This window comes from Salmo salar, chromosome ssa21 (genome assembly GCF_905237065.1).
Source record: "Salmo salar chromosome ssa21, Ssal_v3.1, whole genome shotgun sequence".
Classification (NCBI taxonomy): Eukaryota; Metazoa; Chordata; class Actinopteri; order Salmoniformes; family Salmonidae; genus Salmo; species Salmo salar.
In genome coordinates this window covers 56,690,962-56,700,729 of record NC_059462.1, presented here as the reverse complement: position 1 = coordinate 56,700,729, position 9,768 = coordinate 56,690,962, and positions in this window count along the sequence as shown.

The window sequence follows — 9,768 nt, the reverse complement described above, 5'->3', positions numbered from 1 at the left end:
TTTGAAGGAGATGTTCTGGATATTTCCATCTGTGCCTGAAACCAGGTTTCCATCCAAACTTTTTATGAGAGTAAATTACATGTTGGATTAAATGTTATGAAAGGCCTGGAAGCCCTGGAAAGGCCTGATGTTACGAAAGGCCTGATGTTATGAAAGACCTGATGTTATGAAAGGCCTGATGTTATGAAAGGCCTGATGTTATGAAAGGCCTGATGTTATGAAAGGCCTGATGTTATGAAAGGCCTGATGTTATGAAAGGCCTGGTGGAATCAGCTAATTTCCAACGTGAGATCTTTTTGTGTCTGTAAAATAAATTATACGAGAAATGGACGATGGAAACACCTTTATGCGCAAACATTGATATAATAACCATCATATTGAAGTAAACTTGGTGTCATACGATGATGATCTGTTGTGTGGTCCCCCCCACTACGCCTCTGGGAAACCATGCAGTTTACTAGGCTACAGATGAAATAAGTAATGATGAACTTCACAGAAAGGTGATGAGCTCGATGCTTCTTTCCAATAAATAAAGAGGTTGTTATTTTGGTGATGGTTGATGCTTGGCTGCCATTTGACAAATAAAAATAATCTCGCTCTTTTATCCATAATAATCTCATCATGTATACCGAAACAAAAATATAAAATGCAACATGTAAAGTGTTGGTCCCATGTTTCATGAGCTGAAATAAAAACATCCCAGAAATGTTCCATTCGCACAAAAAGCTTATTTCTCTCAAATGTTGTGCACAAATTTGTTTACATCCCTGTTAGTGGGGCATTTCTCGTTTGCCAAGATAATCCATCCACCTGACAGGTGTGACATATCAAGAAGATGATTAAACAGCATGATCATTACACAGGTGCACCTTGTGCTGGGGACAATAAAAGGCCACTTTAAAATGTGCAGTTTTGTCACACAACACAATACCACAGATGTTTCACGTTTTGAGGGAGGGTGCAATTGGCATGCTGACTACAGGAATGTCCACCAGAGCTGTTGCCAGAAAATTTAATGTTAATTTCTCTACCACAAGCCGTCTCCAAAGTCATTTTAGAGAATTTGGCAGTACATCCACCCGGTCTCAAAACCCAAGACCACGTGTAACCACGCCAACCCAGGACCTCCACATCCGGCTTCTTCCCCTGCGGGATCGTCTGAGGAGAGGGAGGGGGGGTGCTGAGAAGTGGATGGGCCTCTGCACCCCTGCCCAGTCATGTGAAATCCATAGATTAGGGCTTGAGGGAATTCTCCTTATATGTAACCTCAGTAAAATTGTTGCATGTTGCATTTTATATTTTTTTGTTCTGTATAGGTAGCCTACCCGCTCTGTATCTGCAAACTGTTGGCTAGAAACACTCATGGCAAGACCTGAGTGGGCATCTTCGCTATTAAATGCAAAACTAATTGTGCTAAAACGATAAGTAGATTATTTTTTTTTTATTCTGTACATGGGAATTTAAGCAACAAGTTATGTTTAAGTGCACTACATCATTACGCGTAGCCTTTTGGATTAGTGTTTATTGTTGTGAATTGTTAGATATTACTGCACTGTTGGAGCTGGGAACACAAGCATTTCACTACACCCTCAATAACATCTGCTAAATATGTGTATGTGACCAATATGATTTGATTTGATTTATCCACAACGACTCAATTTGATAGAAACATCTCTGGTGGGAAATGTGGTTGAGATGTTGATCACTGAGATTTCAAACTTTATTCACTCAGTCAAAAAGACAGTCTGTTGAATTCCCAATGTGTTCTCTCTATGCTTTCAACCATCTAAAAACACAACCAAGTTTCAAATGGAAATACTTTGTCAGATATTTTGTATTTATAGAACAACTTAATGTTGTTCCATAATGTTGAACACTGTGCTTCATCTAACAGCAGAAACAAATGTCCTGGTTTGCAGTTGACATGACATTAAAAGTAAATAATGCAGATTGTTTACAACAAAGTGAATATCTCCACAAGACTTACAACCTGAATAAATACTGTTACATTAGTCTAGCCTATTTACTGTCTTACAAAAGTAGAATTCATCAACAACGCAGCTGTAGTTTACGAAAGTTCAAACTTTTCTCTGTTTCCTATTCTAATGGGAATGACTACAGACATGTCTCCTTGCCTGTTCAGTGCTGAGGCCAACACCTCTCTGCCTCTCCTCCTCTCCCCCTCTCTGCCTCTCCTCCTCTCCCACTCTCCCCCTCTCCTCTCCCCCTCTCTGCCTCTCCTCCTCTCCCCCTCTCCCCTCTCCTCTCCCACTCTCCCCCTCTCCTCTCTGCCCCTTCTCTGCCTCTCCTCCTCTCCCCCCTCTCCCCTCTCCTCTCCCCCTCTCTGCCTCTCCTCCTCTCCCCCTCTCCCCTCTCCTCTCCCACTCTCCCCCTCTCCTCTCTGCCCCTCTCTGCCTCTCCTCCTCTCCCACTCTCCCCTCTCCTCTCCCCCTCTCTGCCTCTCCTCCTCTCCCCCTCTCTGCCTCTCCTCCTCTCCCCCTCTCTGCCTCTCCTCCTCTCCCCCTCTCTGCCTCTCCTCTCCCCCTCTCCCCCTCTCCTCTCTGCCCCTCTCTGCCTCTCCTCCTCTCCCCCTCTCCCCCTCTCCTCTCCCCCTCTCTGCCTCTCCTCCTCTCCCCCTCTCTGCCTCTCCTCCTCTCCCCCTCTCTGCCTCTCCTCCTCTCCCCCTCTCTGCCTCTCCTCTCCCCCTCTCCCCCTCTCCTCTCTGCCCCCTCTCTGCCTCTCCTCCTCTCCCCCTCTCCCCCTCTCCTCTCCCCCTCTCCCCCTCTCCTCTCCCCCTCTCCCCCTCTCCTCTCTGCCCCTCTCTGCCTCTCCTCCTCTCCCACTCTCCCCCTCTCCTCTCCCCCTCTCCCCCTCTCCTCTCTGCCCCTCTCTGCCTCTCCTCCTCTCCCCCTCTCCTCTCCCCCTCTCTGCCTCTCCTCTCTCCTCTCCCCCTCTCTAACTCTCCTCTCCCACTCTCCCCCTCTCCTCTCCCCCTCTCCCCCTCTCCTCTCTGCCCCTCTCTGCCTCTCCTCCTCTCCCCCTCTCTGCCTCTCCTCCTCTCCCCCTCTCCTCTCTGCCCCTCTCTGCCTCTCCTCCTCTCCCCCTCTCTGCCTCTCCTCCTCTCCCACTCTCCCCCTCTCCTCTCCCCCTCTCCCCCTCTCCTCTCTGCCCCTCTCTGCCTCTCCTCCTCTCCCCCTCTCTGCCTCTCCTCCTCTCCCCCTCTCTGCCTCTCCTCCTCTCCCACTCTCCCCCTCTCCTCTCCCCCTCTCTGCCTCTCCTCCTCTCCCCCTCTCTGCCTCGCCTCCTCTCCCCCTCTCCCCCCTCTCCTCTCCCCCTCTCTGCCTCTCCTCCTCTCCCCCTCTCTGCCTCTCCTCCTCTCCCACTCTCCCCCTCTCCTCTCCCCCTCTCTGCCCCTCCTCCTCTCCCACTCACCCCCTCTCCTCTCCCCCTCTCTGCCTCTCCTCTCCCCCTCTCTGCCTCTCTCTGCCTCTCCTCCTCTGTCACTCTCCCCCTCTCCTCTCCCCCTCTCTGCCTCTCCTCTCCCCCCTCTCCCCCTCTCCTCTCCCCCCTCTGCCTCTCCTCTCCCCCTCTCTGCCTCTCCTCTCCCCCTCTCTGCCTCTCCTCTCCCCCTTCTCTGCCTCCTCCCTTTTTATCTCTCTCTCTCTTCGCCTCTCTTCTCCTCCGCCTTGACACAGCTTGTTCGCCGACACCCTGCACAAGCCTCTCACTGTTAGGGTCAACACACTGCTTTCCACCCCAATCTCCCTCTCTCTCTGGACCTCCACCTGGGCTTTCCTCCATTCCAGCCCCCTCCTCTCTCTGAGTCTCTCACTCTGCCTCCCCTCTCCTCCTCTCCCCTCTCTGCCTCTCCTCTCCTCCTCTCTGCCTCCCCTCTCCCCCTCTCCTCCTCTCCTCTCCTCTCTGCCTCTCCTCTCCCCCTCTCCACTCTGCCTCTCCTCTCTCCCTCTTCCCCTCTCCTCTCCCCCTCTCCCCTTCTCCTCTCCCCCTCTCCTCTCCCCCTCTGCCTGTCCTCTCCTCTCCCCCTCTCCCCTCTCCTCTCCTCTCCCCCTCTCCCCTCTCCTCTCCCCCTCTCCTCTCCCCCTCTCCTCACACCCTCTCTCCTCTCCCCCTCTTCTCTTCTCTCCTCTCCCCCTCTCCCCCTCTCCCCTCTCCTCTCCCCTCCCCCTCCCCTCTCTGCCTCTCCTCTCCTCCTCTCACCCTCCCCTCCCCCTCTCCCCCTCCCCTCTCTGCCTCTCCTCTCCTCTCCTCCTCTCCTCTCCCCCTCTACCTCAGCCTGACAGGCCTGGTCTTTGATAAGTGCTAAACTGCTATGGGACCATGACGCATCCTGATTCCTCAAACATTTATCTCCCTCTTCCTCTCTCCTCCTCCCCTTCCCTCACCATGAGAGCAGAGCAGTTTTCTCTGTGCAGCTGCTTCCTGTGTGTCTGACTGGAGGATGATGGGTAGTCACTGTGGGTTAGAGAGAGAGAGAGAGTTCCTGCCTCGATGTGTTTGAGTTCTCTTGGGAGGATCAGAGATTTGCTACTAGACTTACTTTTCCGTTTGTTTATCTACAGTTCCAGACACTCACGTCATGAAATAGTTTTTGGGACATAAGCAAGATTTTCTTAAACTAATAATGAGTGTTAAAATAAATAGTGTTAAAATAAGAAGAGAGAGTGAGAGAGAGAGGGAGGTAAGAGAAAAGAGGGAGAGAGAGAGAGAGAGAGAGAGAGAGGTAAGAGAAAAGAGGAGGAGGAGAGAGAGAGAGAGAGAGAGAGAGAGAGAGGGAGGTAAGAGAAAAGAGGAGATAGAGAGAGAGAGAGAGGGAGGTAAGAGAAAAGAGGGAGAGAGAGAGAGAGAGAGAGAGGGAGGTAAGAGAAAAGAGGAGGAGAGAGAGAGAGAGAGAGAGAGAGAGAGAGGGAGGTAAGAGAAAAGAGGAGATAGAGAGAGAGAGAGGGAGGTAAGAGAAAAGAGGTGAGAGAGAGAGAGAGAGAGGGAGGTAAGAGAAAAGAGGTGAGAGAGAGAGGGAGGTAAGAGAAAAGAGGGAGAGAGAGAGGGAGGTAAGAGAAAAGAGGGAGAGAGAGAGAGAGAGAGAGAGGAGGTAAGAGAAAAGAGGGAGAGAGTGAGAGAGAGGGAGGTGTAAGAGAAAAGAGGGAGAGAGAGGGAGAGAGAGAGAGAGAGAGAGGGAGGTGTAAGAGAAAAGAGGGAGAGAGAGGGAGAGAGAGAGAGAGAAAGAGGGAGAGAGAGAGAGAGAGAGAGAGAGAGAGAGAGAGAGAGAGAGAGAGAGGGAGAGAGAGAGAGAGAGAGAGAGAGAGGTGTAAGAGAAAAGAGGGAGAGAGAGGGAGAGAGAGAGACAGAGAGGAGAGAGAGAGAGAGAGAGAGAGAGAGGTAAGAAGAGAATGTGTCTGTAGTTCCACAACCATCCAGATTAATTGTCAGATTCAACAGAAGATCTCTTTGTTTCTTGGGACCTAGAACAAGCATCTCTGTTTTGTCCGAGTTTAAAAGTAGAAAGTTTGCAGCCATCCACTTCCTTATGTCTGAAACACAGGCTTCTAGCGAGGGCAGTTTTGGGGCTTCACCATGTTTCATTGAAATGTACAGCTGTGTGTCATCTGCATAGCAGTGAAATTTAACATTATGTTTTCGAATGACATCACCAAGAGGTAAAATATATAGTGAAAACAATAGTGGTCCTAAAACGGAACCTTGAGGAACACCGAAATTTAGGAGGACAAACCATTCAGTTTGGCACCATCTCCATTCCAATTTTCTGGAAGCTTGTTTCAGAGCTCGGGTATTTTCTGTATACCAGGGAGCTAGTTTCTTATGACAAATGTTTTTAGTTTTTAGGGGTGCAACTGCATCTAGGGTTTTGCGCAAGGTTAACCTCCCTGGGCAAGGTGGGACATTTGCGTCCCACCTAGTCAACAGCCAGCGGAATCGCGTGGCGCGAAATACAAATACCTCAAAAATGCTATAACTTCAATTTCTCAAACATATGACTATTTTACACCATTTTAAAGACAAGACTCTCGTTAATCTAACCACATTGTCTGATTTCAAAAAGGCTTTACAGCGAAAGCAAAACATTAGATTATGTCAGGAAGAGTACCCTGCCAAAAATAATCACACAGCCATTTTCAAAGCAAGCATATATGTCGCAAAAACCAAAACCACAGCTAAATGCAGCACTAACCTTTGATGATCTTCATCAGATGACACTCCTAGGACATTATGTTATACAATACATGCATGTTTTGTTCAATCAAGTTCATATTTATATCAAAAAACAGCTTTTTACATTAGCATGTGATGTTCAGAACTAGCATACCCACCGCAAACTTCCGGTGAATTTACTAAATTACTCACGATTAACGTGCACAAAATACATAATTTTTAAAAAAAGAATTATAGATACAGAACTCCTTTATGCAATCGCGGTGTCAGATTTTAAAATTGCTTTTCGGCAAAAGCACATTTTGCAATATTCTGAGTTGACACCCACCAAGTTTGGCACTCACCAAACTCAGATTTACTATAAGAAAAATTGGATTACCTTTGCTGTTCTTCGTCAGAATGCGCTCCCAGGACTTCTACTTCCACAACAAATGTTGTTTTGGTTCCAAATAATCCATAGTTATATTCAAATAGCTCCGTTTTGTTCGTGCGTTCAGGTCAGTATCCGAAGGGTGACGCGCGAGCGCATTTCGTGACAAAAAAATTCAAAATATTCCATTACCGAACTTCAAAGCATGTCAAACGCTGTTTAAAATCAATTTTTATGATATTTTTCTCGTAAAATAGCGATAATATTCCAACCGGGCGACGTTGTGTTCATTCAAAGGCTGAAAGAAAAACATGGAGAATTCACATGAACGCGCATCTCCAGTGTCACTGTTCTCAGCCTGACCAGTAACAAAATATCCTGCTGTTTTTCGCCCAGAGACTGGAGAGACGTCATTACACTTTCTGGCGCCTTCTGAGAGCCAATGGAAGCCTTAGAAAATGTCACGTTACAGCAGAGATGCTGTATATTCGATAGAGATGCCACAGAAGGAGAACAAATTGTCAGACAGGGCACTTCCTGTATGGAATCTTCTCAGGTTTTTGCCTGCCATATGAGTTATGTTATACTCACAGACACCATTCAAACAGTTTTAGAAACTTTAGAGTGTTTTCAATCCAAATCTACTAATTATGTGCATATTCTCGTTTCTGGGCAAGAGTACTAACCAGTTTAAATCGGGTACGTTTTTTATCCGGCCGTGCAAATACTGCCCCCTAGCCCCAACAGTTAATTGAGTTCCTCAGTTAGGTGGTTAACTGATTTTTATCCTCTGACGTCCTTGGGTAGGCGGAGGGAGTCTGGAAGGGCATCTAGGAATCTTTGGGTTGTCTGAGAATTTATAGCACGACTTTTAATGCTCCTTGGTTGGGGTCTGAGCAGATTATTTGTTGCGATTGCAAAGGTAATAAAATGGTGGTCCGATAGTCCAGGATTATGAGGAAAAACATTAAGATCCACAACATTTATTCCACGGGACAAAACTAGATCCAGAGTATGACTGTGGCAGTGAGTAGGTCCGGAGACATGTTGGACAAAACCCACTGAGTCGATGATGGCTCCGAAAGCCTTTTGGAGTGGGTCTGTGGACTTTTCCATGTGAATGTTAAAGTCACCAAAAATTAGAATATTATCTGCTATGACTACAATGTCCGATAGGAATTCAGGGAACTCAGTGAGGAACGCTGCATATGGCCCAGGAGGCCTGTAAACAGTAGCTAGAAAAAGTGAGTGAGTAGCTGCATAGATTTCATGACTACAAGCTCAAAAGACGAAAACGTCATTTTTTTTGTTTTTGTTAATTGAAATTTGCTGTAATAAATGGGGGGGGGGTAATGTGAGTGTCTCTTTGAGGGGGGGTAATGTGAGTGTCTCTTTGAGGGGGGGTAATGTGAGTGTCTCTTTGAGGGGGGGGTAATGTGAGTGTCTCTTTGAGGGGGGGTAATGTGAGTGTCTCTTTGAGGGGGGGTAATGTGAGTGTCTCTTTGAGGGGGGGTAATGTGAGTGTCTCTTTGAGGGGGGGTAATGTGAGTGTCTCTTTGAGGGGGGGTAATGTGAGTGTCTCTTTGAGGGGGGGGGTAATGTGAGTGTCTCTTTGAGGGGGGTAATGTGAGTGTCTCTTTGAGGGGGGGGTAATGTGAGTGTCTCTTTGAGGGGGGGGTAATGTGAGTGTCTCTTTGAGGGGGGGTAATGTGAGTGTCTCTTTGAGGGGGGGTAATGTGAGTGTCTCTTTGAGGGGGGGTAATGTGAGTGTCTCTTTGAGGGGGGGGGGGTAATGTGAGTGTCTCTTTGAGGGGGGGTAATGTGAGTGTCTCTTTGAGGGGGGTAATGTGAGTGTCTCTTTGAGGGGGGTAATGTGAGTGTCTCTTTGAGGGGGGGTAATGTGAGTGTCTCTTTGAGGGGGGTAATGTGAGTGTCTCTTTGAGGGGGGGGTAATGTGAGTGTCTCTTTGAGGGGGGGTAATGTGAGTGTCTCTTTGAGGGGGGGGTAATGTGAGTGTCTCTTTGAGGGGGGGTAATGTGAGTGTCTCTTTGAGGGGGGGTAATGTGAGTGTCTCTTTGAGGGGGGGTAATGTGAGTGTCTCTTTGAGGGGGGGGTAATGTGAGTGTCTCTTTGAGGGGGGGTAATGTGAGTGTCTCTTTGAGGGGGGGGTAATGTGAGTGTCTCTTTGAGGGGGGGTAATGTGAGTGTCTCTTTGGGAGGGGGGTAATGTGAGTGTCTCTTTGAGGGGGGGTAATGTGAGTGTCTCTTAGAGGGGGGGGTAATGTGAGTGTCTCTTTGAGTGGGGGGTAATGTGAGTGTCTCTTTGGGGGGGGGTAATGTGAGTGTCTCTTTGAGGGGGGGTAATGTGAGTGTCTCTTTGAGGGGGGGGTAATGTGAGTGTCTCTTTGAGGGGGGGGTAATGTGAGTGTCTCTTTGAGGGGGGGTAATGTGAGTGTCTCTTTGAGGGGGGGGTAATGTGAGTGTCTCTTTGGGAGGGGGGGTAATGTGAGTGTCTCTTTGAGGGGGGGGTAATGTGAGTGTCTCTGAGAGGGGGGGGTAATGTGAGTGTCTCTTTGGGAGGGGGGGGTAATGTGAGTGTCTCTTTGGGAGGGGGGGTAATGTGAGTGTCTCTTTGAGGGGGGGTAATGTGAGTGTCTCTTTGGGAGGGGGGGTAATGTGAGTGTCTCTTTGGAGGGGGGATAATGTGAGTGTCTCTTTGGGGGGGGTAATGTGAGTGTCTCTATGGGAGGGGGGGTAATGTGAGTGTCTCTATGGGAGGGGGGGTAATGTGAGTGTCTCTGAGAGGGGGGAGAGGGGGGGTAATGTGAGTGTCTCTTTGGAAGGGGAGGAGGGGGGGGTAATGTGAGTGTCTCTTTGGGAGGGGGAGGGGGGGTAATGTGAGTGTCTCTTTGAGGGGGGTATGTGTGAGTGTATCTGAGTGGGGGGGTAATGTGAGTGTCTCTGAGGGGGGGTAATGTGAGTGTCTCTTTGGGAGGGGGTAATGTGAGTGTCTCTTTGGAGGGGGGGTAATGTGAGTGTCTCTGAGGGGGGGGTAATGTGAGTGTCTCTTTGAGGGGGGGTAATGTGAGTGTCTCTTTGAGAGGGGGGGTAATGTGAGTGTCTCTTTGAGGGGGGGTAATGTGAGTGTCTCTTTGAGGGGGGGTAATGTGAGTGTCTCTTTGAGGGGGGGTAATGTGAGTGTCTCTTTGGGA